The sequence below is a fragment of the Lissotriton helveticus genome, chromosome 6 (assembly GCF_964261635.1).
Source record: "Lissotriton helveticus chromosome 6, aLisHel1.1, whole genome shotgun sequence".
Lineage (NCBI taxonomy): Eukaryota > Metazoa > Chordata > Amphibia > Caudata > Salamandridae > Lissotriton > Lissotriton helveticus.
Window position 1 is genome coordinate 782661491 of NC_136067.1, and position 20598 is coordinate 782682088.

Consider the following 20598-nt stretch of genomic DNA (forward strand, 5'->3'; position numbering starts at 1 on the left):
TGTGTGATTTCTATCTGATGTAATTTTGACAATACAGAAGTTATTTTATATAACCTTGTGTGGAGTTCCTTTTGTGGTGTGCCTAGGATGTTGTTGCTGTTATGTGCTGGCGCAAATGCTTTACACATTGCCTCCGAGTTTAGCCTTACTGCTCGTGCCAAGCTACCCAGGGGGTGAGCAGGGGTTATCTTGGCGTGTGACTCCTTTGCCCTGACTAGAATGGTGGTTTCTGCCTGGCTTTGGCGTCAGCCTTAGCCTACCAGAAATAGCCAGTTCTAACAACATGGTAAGAAAAACTTTAAACACAAACTTCTTATTTTCCATCAAGAAACTCCATTTGCTGACAGTTACAATAACCTTACCTCCTCCACAATTACCAATTACATCTTCTTCACTAAACGCCCATCTAAATGGAATAGCTTATTTCTCCGACACCTCCCTATCACTAATTCCCGCAAAATTCCTTACGGTCTGTCTGAAACTCTCCACCACTCCCTCCTCCTCTTTTCCTGGTGAAATAGACATTTCTATATTCAAATCTGAAAACATACTCATTCAAGCATCGGAAAAACACCTCAACATTTTTGAACACCAATTCAGCGCACTCTCCCACAATCTCATTCAGACCCTGAACCCTTACCTCCCGCCGCCTCAACACCTAGATACCTTACTACCCCCACACTCCCAAGCCCCCTATCTCCTCTTACTGATTCACCTTTCTCTTCCCCTAACCCTGATGTCTATATCCAACCACAATTGACTCTGCTAGCTCTCAATTATTATTATTATTATTGACATTTGTTGAGCGCACGGCTACCCCCAACGGGGGTGTCCCGGCGCTAAGATTGCGGATTAAAGGGAGAGTTAACAGCCAGAGAATAGGAAGGTCTTTAGTTTGCCCCTGAATTGAGATTCAAAGTCAATGAGACGGAGGCTAATGGGGAGGGCGTTCCAAAGTTTTGAAGCAATTACAGCAAAAGCTCTACCACCTTTCCTTACCAGTCGAACTCTAGGAGGGAGTAGGAGACGGAGGTGGTTGGATCTGAGATTGAGAGAAGAGTGGACTGGTTTTAGTCTATGTCTGAGGTATTTGGGGCCCTTTCCATTCAGAGCCCTGAAAACAAGTAACAGGGCCTTGAATTTAACGCGAGCAGAGATCGGAAGCCAATGTAGTTTCCTCAAGAAAGGTGAGATGGAATGTTGAAAGGGGACTTTGCAAATCAGTCTGGCCGCAGCATTCTGCACGATCTGCAGCCGATGCAGGAGGTAGGCCGGAAGTCCCACATATAGGCTGTTTGCGTAGTCCAGGTGCGAAGTGATTAAAGCGTGTATCACTGTCTTCAGTGATTCCGCAGGGAGAAAGGGAGCAATTTTTTTTAACATGTGGAGCTTACCAAAACATGCTGAGGTGACTTTCTGGATCTGGGGTTTAAAAGAGAGTTCGTTGTCAAATTGAACTCCCAGGTTGCGCGCTGCCGTGACTGGGGGAGGCGCTGGGCTGAGTTCAGGTGGCCACCAGGTGGCCGATGGCATAGGACTCATTTGATTAAAAAACAGCACCTCAGTTTTGTTCGTATTGAGTTCTAACGTATTACGGGTCATCCAGGCTACAATATTGGCAAGACAGGTTCTAAAATTTATAAAGCCAAGGGGCGAGTGATCTTTAAAAGAGAAAATCAGCTGAGTATCGTCAGCGTAAGAGATCACTCTCACCCCGGATGACTCAATCAGTTTCGCGAGAGGGGCAACGTAAACGTTAAAAAACAGAGGACTGAGTGCAGATCCTTGGGGCACCCCGCAACCAAGCGATTTCTTGTCTTTAGACCAGAATGGGCGACAACATACTTGTTGTGTCCGATCCGTTAGAAACGAGGTAATCCAGGCTAACGGGATCAATACTTTTACCAGTAATGACACCCCCACCTCCCAATCTCAAACAACGACTTCCTCTCTACCTTCCGCCCCCTCTACTAATTCACCCACTTCCCCTATGCCTCCCATACCCTCCCCCATCTTCTACTCTTGTTCTGCAATCTTCCCCACTCCCCTCTTCTCCCATGCTCCCTCACCCCGGGACTCCACTACACCTTCCCCCTGACTCTTCTAGCCTATGTAAAATCCTGTATCTCGTACCCATACTCTCGCGTCCTCACTAACCCCTAATTCTATAGGCACTATTGTATGCCCCACTCCCTGTGATCGCCCCTGAATACTTCTTCTTCATCCCCTACCTTTTATGACTCATCCTCAACTCCTCCAGCCTCCCAAACTTACCCTCTTCTATCCTCTCCTTCCAGTGATCGACGATCTACTCTACTCCTCTCCCCTCCTTGTTTCACTACTAAATTGCCCCAGTTGGACATAATCCACTCCCTCCTCTCTTAACTCCCCCACATACTCCCCCAACGCCTCACCCTACCTCACCTTTGCCTCCCCAACTAACACCTTCCCATATTCCCCAAAACATTCCCGTAATCCCCATTATACCTCCCTATATTATCCCTCCTCCCCATGTCCCAACCAACACTCCCAAACCTAATGCCTCAACCATCCTGACTTCCTCTGTTCCCCTCCTCCTCAATAAGAACCAGAGGATCCCAACTTTTCTCCCCCTACTCTGAATTCCCCCCTCTGTAACTCCCTTCTCCTCCCCCCAGGGTCCCCCTCCCTTATGCCAGTCACTCTCTCCTAGTCAATATGGACTCTTCTCACCTCCTGAATCTAATTGACCACCTACATTACTCACTTCTTACCCAATCACTCCTTAATATTGAACTACACCTCTCAACCATTGTTTTAGAACTCATCTCCCTCAGAAATGACGTCTCTCTCCTCTCCAGGAACTACTCTTCGGATCACACCTACCCCACAGTCCCTTCGCAAAATTTCAGTGTCTCATCTCAAAGTGCCTCTTATTTCCCCCTCAATCAACTCTCCTACTAGAGTTACTAACACTAATACTCCGCTTAGCCCTACCCATCCATCAGAGCAACCTGCCCTCACCAGACCCCCTTGAACTTACCAAAGTCTTCCCCCCTGCACCTCAACGTCGATCTCCCCTCCTCACCATGCTTCCTACCCAGTGTCCTTGGGTAGTATTATGACCACAACCTCCCCTGTCTCTCCCCCTATGACTGATGTTTCAGCCCACTAGGCCCTCCCCCTTCCCTAGCCATCCTTCCCCCGTGACCCCATGACCTCACCGATCTCTTCAAAAGCCTCTCCTGCAAACCCCCCCTCCCTTTACTCTGCCATCCCAGTTCTCATGCGAATGAGCAGGTACCCCCTTTACCATTCATCACCCAGGCCCCCGCAACAACTAACGTCTATCCTCCCATGTCCCTCCACTCAATACATTGACACTTTACCCCTCAGCTGCATGCTGATTAACTGCCGATCTGCCTCTTGCCACGCTACGGAAATCGCTGAACCCATTCTCAGTGAAAGCATCGGCATTGCATTCTTAACTGAAACATGGCTCAACCCCCATTCCGCTTCTATCCTTGATATACTCACTCCTCCAGGATACTCCATCCTTAGGAAAGATAGAATTGATAAAATAGGAGGAGGCCTTGCCCTAATCTTTAAAGACGAATTCAAACTTGCGCAGGTCCATCAATAGGACCCATCAACCTTTGAATACCTCTGCGCCGAACTTACCACTCCTGGTTCCCCTACTATCTGCCTACATACCATCTACCACCCCCCGGTAACTCCCTCACCTTTGCCAAGGAGCTGTCTGACCTCATTATTTAAGCATCGTTCTCCAATTCCAGGAATCTCTTCCAAGGGGACTATAATATCCATTGGAATAAAACTGAGGACCCTGCAGTTAACCACTTTAAAGATACTCTGGACATTAGTGACTCGACTCAACTCTGCCAATCTCCAACCCACACTAAGGGTGCCACCCTTGATGCTATTATCTCTAGCAAGGATCTGGCTTCCCTCTCCAAGATCATTCCCGTTGACTGGTCGGACCACCATCTTATCCACTTCACCATGAACAGCTCTATTACTCGTCCTTCCCCAATCTGCAGCATACAAATTAAACAAATTTGAAATCTTCACCTCATTCCCCATGGCGAGTTGGAAACTACAATTAAAACTCGATTACTACTCCCCCTCTCTCCCATAGCACCACCGACCTAACTGATCATTACAATAATTATATCCTTGAAGCCCTTAACCAAATTGCCGCAACTAAACTCAAACCACTATAAAACATCCCACCCAAACCCTGGTTCAATTCTGACCTAAATAACAAAAGACATGCCCTCAGGCAGTCTGAACGCGCTTGGAGGAATCAACCTTCCTCTTCTAACTTGGTACTCCTCAGAAATGCCACGGCCAACTACAAAAAGCACATCTTCAACGAAAAAGCCTCCTTCCTTTGTTCTCAACTTGACCAGGCTAGAAATCGTCCCAGAGAACTTGTTAACATTGTCAAAAAACAGACCACCTCTGGCCCCCCAAAATTATTAGCCACTGTTGAGAGGTGTGAAGAAATTGTTAGCTTCTTTTCTAATAAAGTCAATAAGATAGAGCTATCTTTCTCCCCCACCCCACCTCCACTCAGCCAGCACATCCCCCATACCCCCCTCCCCATAGCCAATACCTCCTCCCTAGCATTCCAACTGTACTTTTGTCCACTTCTCTCCCTTCTCCTGATCCCTCTCAACCCCTCCTCTCTCTCCCCCAGTATGACACCAACTCCACTGACCCCCAGCCAAAAACCAATACTTCTTGGAGTGAATTTTGTCCAATATCTGAAATTGCTGTTCTCAACATTATCACCAAACTCAAACCATCCTCACATACTAAAGATCCTCTTCCAGCTCATTTGGTTCAGGAACTTAAGCACATCATTGCCCCTCTATGGACCAACATTATCAACTCCTCCTTTGCTACAGGTAGTCTTCCTGCTTCCCTCCAACTAGGTCAAATCACCCCCATCCTCAAAAGCACTGGATTACTGATATCAAAGCACTCAACTGCTCTCTCACCACTTCCAACTCTGTCAAATCCCTCGGCAAAAGCATCGACCAGAATCTCAATATCATCCCGCATAATAAAAACGCGGCTAAATGTGCCCTCTTCACTCTACATCACCTTAAAAAAATCAAACCCTTTATTCTAGCTGACGACTTTAAAACCATTGTACAATCACTTGTCCTTTCCAGAATTGACTATGGCAACGCCAACTTTGCTGGTAGCCCCAAAGTCCAACTTGCCCCGATTAAATCTGTTCTCAACCTGGCGGCCAGGCTTATCTCTGACTGTAAGCGATATGATCACATCTCCCCTGTCCTCAAAATCCTCAAATGGCTTCCAATTGAAGGTAGATCCACCTACAAGATTGCCTGTATCACTCACAAAGCCCTTCACCAAAACATCCATTTGCACTGTTCTGACAAACTCCAAAAAGCAGGGTGTACTAGATCTCTGAGGAGCACTAACACCCTTGTCCTAATCTCCCCTCAGCTCAAAAATTAAAATACCCAATCACGTTCATTCTCAGGGAATGCCCCCTCTATTTGGAATTCTCTTCCTAAAGATCTTCGTTGCAACCCTTCCTACCACCTCTTCAAAAAAGCCTCTAGCTGCTTCTTCTCAACAAATATTGGGGTCCTTAATTATATTGTACTCACTGTCCATTTACTCTCTGCATTTCCTCTACTCACTCCTTCCTACTACCTTTCCTATTTTCTCTCTCCTTCTTTCATCCTCAATCTAACAACTCTACCTCTCTCTATCTACTTATTCAACAGTCCTCCTTTCCTTCACTTGATCTCTAAATTACTCTTTTTCCTTTTACTCTCGTAAGTTTCTAATGCCTAATCCTATGTTAACAAATTCCCCTATGTTGATCTGTTCTTGATGTCTAATTTATCCTGTAAAGCGCTCTGATACTCTTGGGTCCAGTAGCGCTATATAAAACCTTTTAAATAAATAAATAAATAATAAAATAAATATCTGCATGCAGTATGATACATAACCATCATCATTATCATCCTAAGGAATTCCAGCCAACATTTATTTCTGTGCATTAAATTCTCCTTCCAGGATGTACAGCACATTCATCAGAATATTCCTAACAAATCAGTACCCAAGAACCCTACCCTTCTCCCTTCTAACACCCACCCCCCTCCCGGCTTCGGCTCTATCTATGTAGCGTGTATATCTATTAAACATCTCCAGGTAGTTGGATTTTCTGTCTAATGTCTGATCTCACTACTTCATCTATTACATGCGATGGTTAATAGGCACATTATTGTGTGATTGCAGTTACTATTGAGTGTTTCGAACGTCTGAAGCAGCATCCAGGTTGATGTTTCTAAATGCTTCCACCATTGTATACCAGTCCAAGGAGATTGGACGTTTCCGTAGGCCCCGGGCCTCTTCCCTACGCAGCGCCGCGCTTTCAGCTCCCGCCCATCGAAGCATTTCAGTATGCCACACACCTAGGGTGGGGGCTCTGGCTGACTTCCAGCGCATGGTGATGGACCTTTTTGCAACCATGAACGCCAGGTCCAGAAAACGAAGTTCAACCTTTTGTGTCTTCGTCCGTCTACGAACCCCCAATATGCATTCTACATCTGTGTTTCCCATGGGCAGCCGGGTGATGTCTCCTAACATACGTGTAACCTTCCTCCATAACTCACCAAGGCAAACACAGGACCACACCACATGGAGGAGAATTTGCATCGGGCAGCAGTGTGCTGTTTCCGAGTACATTCTGTGCAGCCTTTGCGGCGTCAAGTAAGCTCTATGTATAAACATACATTGAATAAACTTGAATTTTGCAGCGTGGTATTTTCCGTGGGTATTCCAATATGTCCCCCCATTCCCTGTCCGTGAAGTCCTGTTCCACATCACCCTCCCACTGTTCCCGCGAAGCATCCAACGGGATTTGGGCTTGTGTCCGGATATTGAGGTATAACCATTTAATAAGGTGGCTGCCACGTCCCATGTAATACAGGAATTTAACAAATTCATTTGTCTGAGATTCCTCCCGCTGTGGGGCCCATTGTCTTTTAATATATTGCAGTAGGGTGGTGTGTGTCATGTAGAATGTGGGAGGAGCTCCTGTGGCTTGTATGAAAGTGTTGTGGTCCATAAGTGTCCCATTCCCAAAAAAAGCACCAATGGTCTCCACCCCCACATCAGTCCGGGGTCAAAGTACTTTCTGCATTGGTGTGCCAGTTGCCAATGGAATGTTAGCGGCACATCTGCCTCCTTTAGAGGCATATCGTAGCACCTTCCCCCAGCACTGCAGCACCATCCGGAGGAGGCCCGGCAGCGCCTGGCGTGGTCTGCCGTAGGCCAATAGTAAAGCATGAAGCATTTCCTGCTCATTGTGCTTGGGATTATAATCAATATCCTGTAAGTTGTGTCCCACTATCTAATAGGACAGCCACTGTACTTGACAGGCATAATAATAAGCCCTGAAGTCTGGCGCCCCCAGACCGCCTTCCTGAGTATTGAGTTGTAGTTTCTTAAGACTTATTCGCCCCGTCCCCCATATTAAATCTATCAGGATGGTGTATAGTGTATTAAAAATCGCTGCAGGTATTAACAATGGCAGGTTCGTTCTCCGAAAGCAATGTAGTCCGGGTGTGTTTGGTCATGAAAGAAAAAGGCATTGGATTTCGATTCATTGATGGATAAGCCTGATATCAGTTCGAACTCAGCAAAGATACAGGGAAGCAAGCCCAGTCCCTTCAACAGGTACATCACATATAAGATAAGATCATCTGCATATGCTGATATCAGATGTGATAGCGTGCCTGTAGGGATACCGCACCATGCGGTCTTTCGCCTTATACGGAGTCCCAATGGCTCCAGTGCTAAAAAAATAATATCGGGGACAGGGGGCAACCTTGTCACGTACCCCTGTGGATACCATCTTCCCTGGAGATAAGTTTCCCGGTTCGGACTCTTGCAGTGGGTGCCGCATACAGTAGCTTCACCCATTGTACGTGTTTGGGGGTAGACCAAAGAGTGCAATGGACCTAAACATGTATTCCCACAACAACATACCAAATGCTTGTCTCATATCCAGGGATGTGCAGCCAATGTTTGGATATTGTGTGAGATCAGCCGACATGATTTGGTGCAGTCTATGTAGGTTTAATGAAGTGCTCCTAGCTGGTATAAACTCACACTGATCCATATGGATCAAATTGTGGAGGTATGGCTGAATTCTGTTAGCCAATACTTTGCTCAAAATTTTGTATTCTGTACAAAGCAGGGACAGGGGGCGATAGCCGGACATGTCTTCGGGATCCCTACCTTGCTTCGTCAATGACAGCACCAGCGCCTGGGCGGTGGTGCAAGGAAGGTACCCCACCTTCAGTGACTTCTTATATAACTCCTCTAGGCGCGGTATAAATATCTCAGAGTATGTGTCAAAGAATCCCACCGGCAGACCATCAGGGCCCGGTGTTTTTTTTTGTGCGAGTCTGTCTATGGCTGCTTTTATTTCTGCCCTGGTAATAGGTCCCTCCAGGTCCATCTGCATGCCTGTCGGGGGTTGTGGATACAGTAGGTCCGCAAGAAAGTTGTCAATGGAAGACTCCCCCAAAAAGGGTGGTGCCATGTACAGCCCTTCATAGTAGTCACTGAAGGCCTCACTAATTTCAAACTGTGTGGTTGCAGTCTCTCCCCCAGGTAGTGTAATGCAGCTAATAACAGTAGTGGGAGGGTCATTTCTAATCAGTTTAACTAAGAGGGTACCTGACTTATCTACATCTGAATGGTGTATTTGTGTGCAAGACCTATAATCTATCAGTCTCAGTGTTTCGAGCAATTCTGCAAGTTGGATGCGTGTCTCTTGTAGCGGTGCCTGTTTCGTAGGTTCTTGTCTTGCCTCCTTATCTAGTAGGGACTAGCTCCCACCGTGGCGCTAATTGCTGCACCCCTAACGTCTGCCTTCACAGCATCCCATTCAACCAGTATGGTGGAAACAGTGTTGTGATTTTCTGTAAAGTAGTTTTGTAGTGCTGTAGATAGCACGCTGTGAAACGCCAAATCCTCCAATGTTTGAGGCCATAACCACCATGTGGGGACTGGGGAGGGTTGTCTGCCCCATTTAAAAACTGTCTCCAGTGGGTTATGATCTGAATATGTCTTTGCTAAGTGTGTGGTGTCTGTAATTTGGTACGCTATGGACGCGGAACACATTATCCTGTCCATCCTGGTGTGCAACTGGTGAATCGGGGAGAAGAAGGAGTATTCCTTGTGCAACGGGTTCCTTAGGCTCCACGTGTCACATAGGGACCAGCCCTGTACCCACTCGCAAAGGGCTTCTGCCTGCTTGACAGCTGATGCAATCTGCAGGAGAGGGTGTGATCGATCCAGGGTGATGTCCATCACCGCATTACAGTCACCCCCTATGAGCCATGGATAAAATTCCCACCCCGCTAGTATTTAATTTAGACTCATGAAATAATTGTGTTGGTCATAATTTGGAGTGTAAATATTTCCTAGTTCAACCGGTATTCCGTCTAGTGTACCGCGCAGGAATATGTACCGGCCCTGCATGTCTATTCGTTTGTCCAACACAACAAATGGCACTCCCCTCCTTATCCAGATCGCCATCCCCAGGGCAAAGGCAGAGTAATTGGTGGATATGACTTGACCTCTCTATTTCTTTCTCATTTTGGTAGCCCCCACTTCCATTAAGGGCGATTCTTGGAGGAAGACCACCTGTGCCCCTCCGGAGCTCACTTAATACGTTCTCCGCCATGTTCAGTAGCTGGCCACACCCCCCTTCAAATTCTATTGTTAAAGTATTATGTCCCTGTAATGTTTAGTTTTGGGAGTTAATTTCTATGCTTTAGTTTTTAGTACTAAGTATATTACAATTTATTTAGCTTTTTAATGAAGCACTTTTTTGAAAAACTGTAGTTTTTTTTAGAAAAAAAGATAGTTTGTATTCATTTTAAAGGTAAAAATCAGATATGTACTAAGGGGCTCATTATGATGTTGGGCGGAAAGCCTCAGCCCGACAGTCGGAATCTTCCGTGCTGCATTGGAGCCCATCCGACAGACTCAGTCAGTTTACAGTCCGACCACCCAATTATGATGTTCGTGGTCGGAACGTGAACCAGCCAGTCATTCAAACTCAGTTCCGACTGACTCATGGAGTTCTTGTGATCGGAACCGCACAGTAAACCCTATGGATGGTGTTTCCGCCATCGGGATTATGAAGTTCGTTTCCAACAGTTTTTCAGCGTCTGCCTTTCCAACATGGAAAGGCTGCCGGAAAATGACTATGGGGGGCCCTATCAGGGGCCCCTTGGACCGCGCCCTACAGGTGGTGGCTGAGGGGATCCCTAAGGTACCCCCTGTAAAACCCTGCACTGTGTGGCAGGCACCATGGGGTGCCTGCGACAGGGTGCAGGGTTTTATACATACATGACATTTTCCCATGGGAGCATGTGTTACGGCCAGTTCTCATGCGTAACATGAGCTCCCATAAGAAACAATGGGAATCTGGAACAGTGTTCGGTCGTATCGCCATCCGGTGATCGGAAACGACAACTGCAAGTTGGTCCTGAATCTGAGACGGTGTTGGGCAGAGGCTTTCTGTCTGACGTCGTAATGAGCCATTCAATGTAAAATATATAATGTTTTTGGTAAATGTAAGGTGCCTCCGCGGGTCAAAAATATAGACTGGACCATAAGTATTCTATGGTTCTCAATTCAAATCATGTTTTTAGCAATGAATCTGCGAAGTTGGACCCACAGATTCACTAAACATTTTAAAGATTATTTCACATATGCACCTTCCTCAATTAATGACATCAGTGTGACCATGTACACAAGTAAACATATGGTTCCCTATATCTGCTTTTCAAGAAAGTTACTCAAGTTACGAGTTTCTTGAACCTGCAAATCAATGGAACGGATTCTCAAATTCACATGATGACACACCCAATTCTTGCCTTTTGATTGATACATAAGAATCCCACCCATGCACAGGTAAAACCACACCCAAAACCAGTTAATTCTCCAGTGAACTCTATACATAAAGGATTGAGAACCAGTAGTGCTTTACTTTCATAAAATGGCTGAAGCTTCATCTTCTGTCCAGGATGAACCTCCAGAACCTGTTGAGGATGAAGAGGAAGATACACCACCTCCAAGAAAACAAAGTAAAGTCTGGAAGTATTTTATAATAGCGCAAGGGGGAAAGAAGGTTACAGCGAAATATGTGCAAAGAAATATTTGCGGCATAAAATTACCCAGAGGCACCACCAAGAAGTATTTACATAGGGCAAGTTCATGTGGAAGCACTTAAAAATAATTCATGAATGGGCGTATAGCTGGATGTTGCGGGATAAACTAGGTGCAGCAGGACATTCCACTTTTACAGCACACTGGGGAGAACCATCAGCTGCAATCATTACAATACCAGCTGCCTGCAAAGTTTTGAGTGAGATGGTTATTTACTGTGCAAAATGCTAGTCACTGTAAAAATGTCCTCTGTGGGTGCATTTTCCCTTTTTATTACTATTCCCAGGTTCTATACTCATACACCATATATGATGAACAGTTGAAAGAATCATCATTGAATAGTGGGTAAAAAAGCAATGGTAAAGATTGTAGAAAAAAAACCTGCACACTACGGGCTCGATTATGACTTTTGGTGGTGCCCCCACACTGCAAAGATTTGCTAACTCCAGCTTGCCAGATTACATTTATTTGTCATATGGTAGGTGGAGTGGCGTTCCCAGGGTGGTGCCTCTTTCAAAGGCCGCGGTGCACCACAAAGGGAAAACCTAACAAGGTTCCTGCACAGAATGGACTTAAAAGTCCATGCCTTGCAGGAACTCTTGTGCACGCACAAAGGGGGGCACATGTTATGCCTCCCATGTGTGCATGCACAAGCAGAGGAGGCATAGGGGGCCCTCTAGGGCCCTTTTTATTTCCTCGCTGCCAGGGTTGACATGGAGGAGGAACATTCATGTCACCACCAGAAGAGAGGAAATTTGTAATATGCTTGGTGGGACTGGTGCAGTCTCGCCAAGCATATTGCGCCCTCTGAATGCCACATCACCTCCAGGGAACAGCAGTTCCCAGGCGGCGGCGGTTCCAGGGTTGTCTGACCACCCAACTCTTAATGGGGCAGACGGACCGCCGTTGCGGAGGTGGCTTGACCACCACTGCCACCCCACCACAAATCTGGCATTCCTTAGACTGCCGACTCATAATCAAGCCCTAAGTGTATATAAGTAAGTGTTTGCATGTGTAAATGGGTGTGAGCCTCACTGTATGGGTTTTTGAGTGAGTGTGTGAGAGTAAGTGTTGGTGTGTCAGTACCTGGTGAGTGACTCTACAGGTGTGTGAGTTCATGTTTGAGTACCTGCATGAGTGTGTTTGTGACCTATAAATAAATTAGTAATAGTCAGTCAGTCATAGTAGCTTTATTTCGCCATTACAATTGCCATAAAAAGTATTTTTCTACAATCAATTAATGATATTAAGAGCATTATAAATACAAGCAAAATAAAATGATTGAAAAGATCAAATTAATCATATCACAGAACAGACAGTTCATATACTTATATTAATGTCACTCCTCTTGCTGTATGTTTGGGCCCCATCTATTGAGTTAATCTTCTCTTTCTTATAGCAGTGGGAAGGAAAATGGCTACACAATAGCAGACAAAGGGATAAGGTTATAGTTGGGGATAATACAAAGCTGGACAACATTGTCGAAAATTAAGTTTAGGCAAAAGCGGTAAGATATACTTTTTCCTTTCCTCAGCATATAAATTAAAGAAAAATAAGAGATGAAGGTCAGTCTGAGGGGATTGTCCATCACATGGGCAAGATAGCAGGGCATAAATAGAATACGTCTTGGCGGGGTACCCTAGCATTAGAGGGATTTATTTCCAGCAGAATCACAATAGTACATATCTATGTTGAAGATTAAAGACAAATGTCAGGTATGAAGGCGCAGTATAGTGTTTGCCAGGGTTTAAAGAATAATATTTGATCGTGAACTTGTTACAATTGCTCTCCCATCAGTTTCTGTCCAGTTTATCCAGTAATCGGGCTTTAAGATCACTCCTTGAAAATGCCAAGCAAAAGTTGGGCTCTTTAAACAATATTCCAAGCTCTATTACTTCCAATTTGGAATCAATATATTTTAGCAATCTTATTTTAGATACCCCATCTAATTTCATACAATCTTTTAAAATCTTACTTGTTAAGAATAGTGTTTCTCTCTTCCAGAATGAATGCCACAGTAAAATGGGTGCAGTACGGACCTGGTCTGTAATGTAAGGGAAGTTGAATTCAGAGTGGCCATTGTAAGAAGCACAGGTTTGCAGGAGGCAGCCTAGTCTCTTCAAGAAACCATCCTCTATGCCTTGAAGTGTGTATACATCAGTTAGGCCCTATACAGCTGCCCCATAGGTTGCAACAGACACTACCTTTGACTGATAGATCTTTTTTATAGTGTCTATTGTTTTGGATCCAAATAGTTTTTATAAAACTAAAAATCCCACCAATGTTTTGTTCCATTTGCAACCCCCTATTAGTCACCATACTTTGTGGAGCGTTGCCAATGCGTGCCAGCAACTTGCATCATCTGCATAGAGGAGTAGCAGGACGGGAGATGAATTAATCAGAGAACCATCTTTAGTAGATCCCTCGAAGGCCTGCTGAATAGCGTTGGTGTATATTACAAATAAAAAGGGGGCAACGACACACTCCTGCCTCACTCCAATGGTGATACTAAAGTGTCTTGTGCACTCGCCCTCTCTACTATAACGAAGACAAGCCTTGGCATCAGTACACATCCGACAATTAAAGTTAATAATCGAGGTCAACTCTCATTTCTTCCATAATTCCCACAGCTTAGAATGAACTGCATAGTCAAACGCGGCCGACAAATCCATGAAGGCCATAAAAAGGTGACCATTCTTAATCATTGTGTAAATAGCAATGATCAGGTTTAGGTTTAAGCGGGAAACATCCTTTACAACGCAACTTTTACAACGCAGTACCATTAGGACGCAACTTTTACAACACAAGTCATTACAACGAATTGCGCTGGAGGGCGCTATAGGATAGGGAATAGTTTAATTACTATCCAACACCTTCCCTACTATCCACGGGGACTGGAGTTGGAATAGTAAATTAAACTATTAACTATCCAGCGCCCCACAACGCAAGTCGTTGTAACGACTTGCGTTGTAAAACCTGCGTCGTAATGGCATGCGTTGTAAAAGCATGCGTCGTAATGGCATGCGTTGTAAAAGCATGCGTTGTAATGACATACATCCGATTTAAGCACTGATCTGTTGTCCATTTTCCTTTCCTATAGCCGGCACTCTACTGAGGGCCGGCTATAGGGTGCAGAACCCGGTACTACCCTGCACTGTTTTTACTGTGTCATGCTTTTAAATAATGTGAAACTGCATATATTTATATTGTCAACTTGTAAAGTCTTAATCCCTAACGCATTTATTGGATGTAATTACGCTGTTGCCACTCACCTGTTTTTATATTGCGTTGTTGTGTAGTCAGTGTTTTTACTTTCTGTTATCCTCCCAACTAGTTGTTGCCAGCTGCCCGTGGTCCGCCACAGCTTGTGCCGATTGAGCAGAGGGACGTGTATATTCTGGCCATCTTCCAGTGCCTGACGGAAACTGGGTCAGTGCTCTAGCCTTGTTGTACATCCCAGACATCCGACCTACTTAAGACGGGGAAGCGCGCGGACAATCTACTGAGTCCCGTCTATAAGGTGCGGTTTCTGGTACTACCCTGCACTGTTTTTACTGTGTGATGCTTTTTAAGTAATGAGAAACTGCATATATTTTTATTGTCAACTTGTAAAAGTCTTAGGGCCAGATGTAGGAGGCCAAATACCGGTCGGTAACGGCCGATTTCGGCCGTTACCGACCGGTATTTGGAGTTTAAGATGTAGGGTGCCTTAAATTTACAGAATCGGTAAATTTACCGATTCTGTAAATTACCGAATCGGTAAATTTACCGAATCGCTACTTTGTGATGTAGGTGGCACAGAAAACAGTGCCACAGGCCCTTCAGAATTCGTTATTTACCATCAAATACTATTTGATGGTAAATAACGAATTCATGTGTACATGCACATCTGTGCATGTACACCTGTGCCATGTGGCACACATACATGCCCTAAGGGCATGTATGTGTGCCACATGGCACACAAGCCTGATTCAGGGGTGCAACAGGGTGTCAAAGTGACACCCTGTCCCCCTTGTCAATTCGGTAATTTTACCGAATCGGTATTTACCGATTCGGTAATTGCCATTGGTTTCTATGGGCCTCAAGGCCCATAGGATTCAATGGCAATTACCGAATCGGTAAATACCGATTCGGTAATTACAGAATGTTTCAGAGTCGTTAAAAAAATCGGTAAAAATACCTACATAGCATTTACCGATTTGTAAATAGTGAATCGGTAAAATTCGGTGTTTACGAATCGGTAAATGCCATTTACCTACATCTAGCCCTTAATCCCTAACACATTAATTGGATGTAATTATGCTGTTACCACGCACTTACTTTTATATTGCGTCATTCTGTAGTCAGTGTTTTGACTTTCTTTTATCCTCCCTCTACTTGTTGCCAGCCGCCCATGGTCCGCCATGGCTTGTGCCGTTTGAGCAGAGGGGCGGGTATATTTTGGCCAACTTCCTGTGCCTGAAGGAAACTGAGGTAAGCGCTCCAGCCTGTAAAACATCCCAGACATCCCGACCTACTTAAGGCGGGTAAGCCCGGGAACGTGCAGTGGCTTGCCGAAGGCGTTCCAAAAGCAAGCCTGTCTCTGCCCGTCCGCGCCAGAGCGTCGCCAGCGCCAGTACCCCTGTCCTTCTTTTGGTCTTTTCCCCATGTGTTTTTACGGTGAGTGGCTAAATATGGCTATATTGCTCTACTCTAGTGAAGAGCTTAAATGCCTAAATAATTGCCATGGGGAAAAACCTATTATATAGCCAATACCAGTGCATCTGGAAATGTTAGTTCTGAAAACTTAGCTCCTCCATGTAACCTTATTATAAAATGCATATCAGCCAATATCAAAAACCCCAAACCATTAAAGGGGATTTTATTTTATTGCCTGTTCAGTTCCAAAGCACGCTATAGAGTTTCCTGGGCAGGGAGTTGCCTGATATCTGTTTTATAACAGAAACCTGGCTACATGAACATGTGGTAACTGCTTTTCACCCTCAATACAATAAAACTAGAGTGGACAGAAGCAACAGAAGGGGGGTGTCTACTTATAGCCACAATAAATGACCTGGAAATCCCCTCTCTAGAGTCTATGAGTTCAGATCAACTAGAACTTTGTATCTTTAGAATAGATGGGTTGTGCAAAGGCATCTGGAGAGGAGCATTAGTTTATAGACCACCCAGCCCAAGAAAGGATTTTACACACAATCTGCTTGAGGCCATTGCGCCTCATGTCCTTGCTACAGAGAATACCCTTTCAATAGGAGATTTCAATTACCATGCAGAAATGCAATCGACCCAGATACTAATCAATTGGTCACTAACATAATTACCCTGGGGCTAGCCCAAATAGTCACTGGTTCTACACACACTGCTGGGCACACTTTAGACCTTTTGTTTACAAACTCCATCAGTATCTTAGTAGACCCCTCGTCCCTGTTACTATGGTCAGATCACGACCTGCTGAAATTTACCATCCCAGTCTATGTGACCAAAAATGAGACTAGAAAGGAACTTATATGGAGAAGGATATGGCGGAAAGTCACCCTTACTTCTTTTTCAACTCATTTTAGTTTCCCTCCCATATGTCACAAGGCTACTATAGATCAAGTAGCGACTTCTTTTGAGGAAGCAATCACAGCAACCTTAAACAAGGTTGCCCCCTTCTCTAGGGTTAAATTTAAACCCAGAACTGCCCCTTGGTTTACTGAGAAATTAAAAATGGATACATTCTCATGTAGGACTGCGGAACGGAAATGGCGGAAAAGTAAAATCCCAGAAGATCATGAAAAATATAAATGCATGCACCTCAACTACATGATGAATATCAGGCAAACAAAAAAACTATTTCTCTTAAACAAGATTGAAAAGGTGGCAAATTCCAATAAGAAGCTTTTTAAAATTCTAAAAGATTTTTTGACTCCTCCCAGTCAGACATGTGCCTCTGCTTCACAGGACTGGACTGACTCTCTTTCTCATTTCTTTGAGAATAAGATTTTGGTAATTCATAGCTCCTTTCTGCCTCCTGATTCTATAAACTTTCAGGGAAAAGACCCCATTGATTCAACTGGTCATTTTCCCTCTCTAGAAGAATTTTCTCTGTGTAATTCTGAGGAAGTGGCAATTGCCTTGTCAAAAATTAAATCTGGTTCACCAATTGACCCTATGCCAACTCGATTTCTTGCCACCATCTTCCCTCTGCTCCTTGACATTCTCACCGACCTATTTAATAAGTCACTGTCACAATCAGCATCTCCAGTGATATGGGAGGCTGCCAGAGTTAGGCAAATTTTTAAAAAGCCGACAGCGGATCCAAAACTCTTGACGAACTATCGTACGATCTCTTTGCTTCCCTACTTTAGAAATGTACTTGAGTCTTTGTTCAACCGTCAACTAGTGACTCACCTTGAAAGTGAGGGATTATTGGATCCATCGCAATCTGGTTTTAGAGCTGCCCACAGCACTGAAACAGTGGTAGTGGAAGTAATGAATAATATTAGATTGGCACTGGACAAAGGACAAACCACCATTCTTGTTGTGTTAGATCAGTTGGCCGCTTTCGACACCATCTCCCATGGCATTCTAGAACAACGGAACTGGGAGATTTGTGTCAGAGGGAAGGCTTTAAAGTGGCTTAAGAGTTATTAAGCCGATGGAGCCACTACAGTACAGATCGGTGACATGGTTTCATGCAGTCGGCCAGTAAATTTGGGAGTGCTTCGGGGTCTATTTTAGCCCTACACTCTTTAATCTTTATGTAACTCTACTGGCCAGGGTGATCAGATCTTATGGATTTGACGTACTGTCATATGCAGGTGACACTCAGATTCTGATCACCCTAGGTCCAAATCCTTAAAACACAAAAATGAGTTTCATAAACTGCATGTCTCCTGTTGACAGGTGGATGAGTACTAACCGCCTGCAACTCAACAGTGGCAAGTCTGAAGTAATACTCTTTGGTAAGGCATGTGAGCACTGGTCAAGGAACTGGTGGCCTCCAAACCTCAGTTCTTGCCCAGTTTCTAGACAGGTGGTGCGGAACCTTGGAATTCTAATTGATGACCAACCATCAATGAAGAACCAGGTAAAACATACAATCTGTACCTGTTTTAGTATTATGCGCAGTCTGCACAAAGTCTTCAAATGGATTCCGATACAAGCCAGGAAACCACTTGTCAAGGACTAATAATCAGCCGTATGGATTACGGAAATGCCCTGTTGACATCAATAAATGAAGAACTTCTTTCCAGGCTTCAGGTTCTGCAAAACACAGCAGCTAGGCTTGTACTGAATCTTATGTCTGGATCTCCCTCAGCACCAAGCCTAAAATCTCACCATTGGCTTCCTGTGAGGAAGCGAACCTGCTTCAAAACCCTTTGCCTAGCACAGAAGAGTAGGTATGGCAGCGGCCCCGGCTACCTAGCAAGAAAACGTAACTGGTACCAGCCCCGTAGAACATTGAGGTCCAGTCATAAATTTCTCCTCACCCCTCTTAGAGTTAGCACTGACAAGAACGGAGGAAGATTGTTTTCCTTCTTGGCGCCTACCCTCTGGAATGAGTTGCCTTTTCATCTACGAATTGTCATTGATCAAAATAGCTTCCGTAGAGAGCTGAAAATGTGGCTGTTTGAAAACGAAACGGGTTCTCCATCCTTTAGCTGGTCAGGTCAGAGCTCTTTGTTAAGCACCATGAGAACTTCGGGTGATATGTACGCTCAATAAATACCCCCTGATTTGATTTGATAAAACCGTATTGTGAGGAGATTATTATATTCCTTTCAGTGGCCCATTCCTCCAATCTATTTAAAAGTAGCCTGCCCATTAATTTAACCATGCTATCCAGTAAAGAGATCGGTCTATAGTTTTTTGGGTTGGCCTTGTCCCCGCTTTTTATAAATAGGGATTATAACAGCCAGTTTTTTTCCAAAATGATAAGGCCCTGTATGTGCTACAGCATTAAAAACATTAGTAAGAAGTGGGCCCCATCTGGACCTGGTGCTTTTAATCTACTACACTGATTCAGTGTGTACTTCATTTCTTCCAAGGTAAACAGTATAAGATCTCCTACCTTTGACACAGGCTAGATTCCTCTACTGATTTCCCAAACACTTGTTCGAAGTGAGCCACCTTTGCCTCCTCCATGACATGTATTGAAAGTAATCTCTGTGTCTTCTCTTGAGAAGGAGCATTGACTATACTCCAGAAGCCTTCGATATCTCTCAGTGCTGCTGCACTCTGCAATTTTTCCCACGCCTCCTCTTTCAGCACCCTCAATCTTGCTAGTCTTGCTAGTTTACATGTGTGAAAGAATGACCTCACCAAGGTAATATCTCAAAGGTATATCTTAAGGCTGCGTGAAGTGTTCTTAGGGCTTTGGAGCAGGTGTCATCAAACCACCACCCCTCCCTAGGTTTTTTATGTGAATTTGGGCGGAGTAAATTCTCTTTGATTTCTAGTAAAATTTGATCAAAAGCTAGTTGGATAGAATTATCAGTTGAGTTTGGGTTTATGCATTTCTCAATTTACTGGCTCATTTTAGTCACAACCCCGATCAGTTTTTGGGTGTTAACCTTTTCCCATTTAATAGTAACGCCATTGTTCTTTCCAATGTAAGGCCTAAGTAAAGGATTCTTCTAAGGTTTATGTGCTTGGCCACACTGCATGTGGCAAGTGATTGCGTATGATAACTAAAAGCATAAAAAGTTGTTTTTACATTAGAAAAATGGGCCTTAATAGATTCTGAGACCAATATATAGTCCAGTAATGTGACCTAGTGGAAAAGGTTGGATCAATCTGGCCTGTACTACTGTTACAAGAGTTGAATATCTCAAGGCTGAAGGTCACTAGTAATCTATTCAGAATATTCCCATAATCACTATGCTGGAAGTGAGGGAGACAGTCCTGATTGCCATCATTCATATCACAGAGAGAGAAGCAGCCATCCTCCGCCAGTTATGGGAATTAAAGTCACCCACCCAGACTGCGTCAAGGTGTGTATGGTAAAAATTCATGAACTGCCTAATGTCCCTTTCCAGAGGATCTAGTATTGTCCAGTGGCGGCTCCCCCATTGGGGCGTGGGGGCATTACCCCACTGCCTTCTCGCGGTGGGAGAAGGCAGAAACAAATGGTAAAAACTACCAATTATGTTTCTGCCTTCTCGCATTGCGAGAAAGCAGAAGTGCCTCTGTGCCTGGTTGGGGGCGGGCGGGTGGGTGGTCCTGCCCGAGGGCAGGGGCGGAGTGGCTTGACCACTGTTGTGGGTACTGACTGTTTGGACGGCCCTGGAGCCGACCAAACAGTCAGGACCCACAACAGTGGGCAAGCCACTCTCCCCCGCCCTCGAGCGGGACCGCCCACTTTCCCTTGTT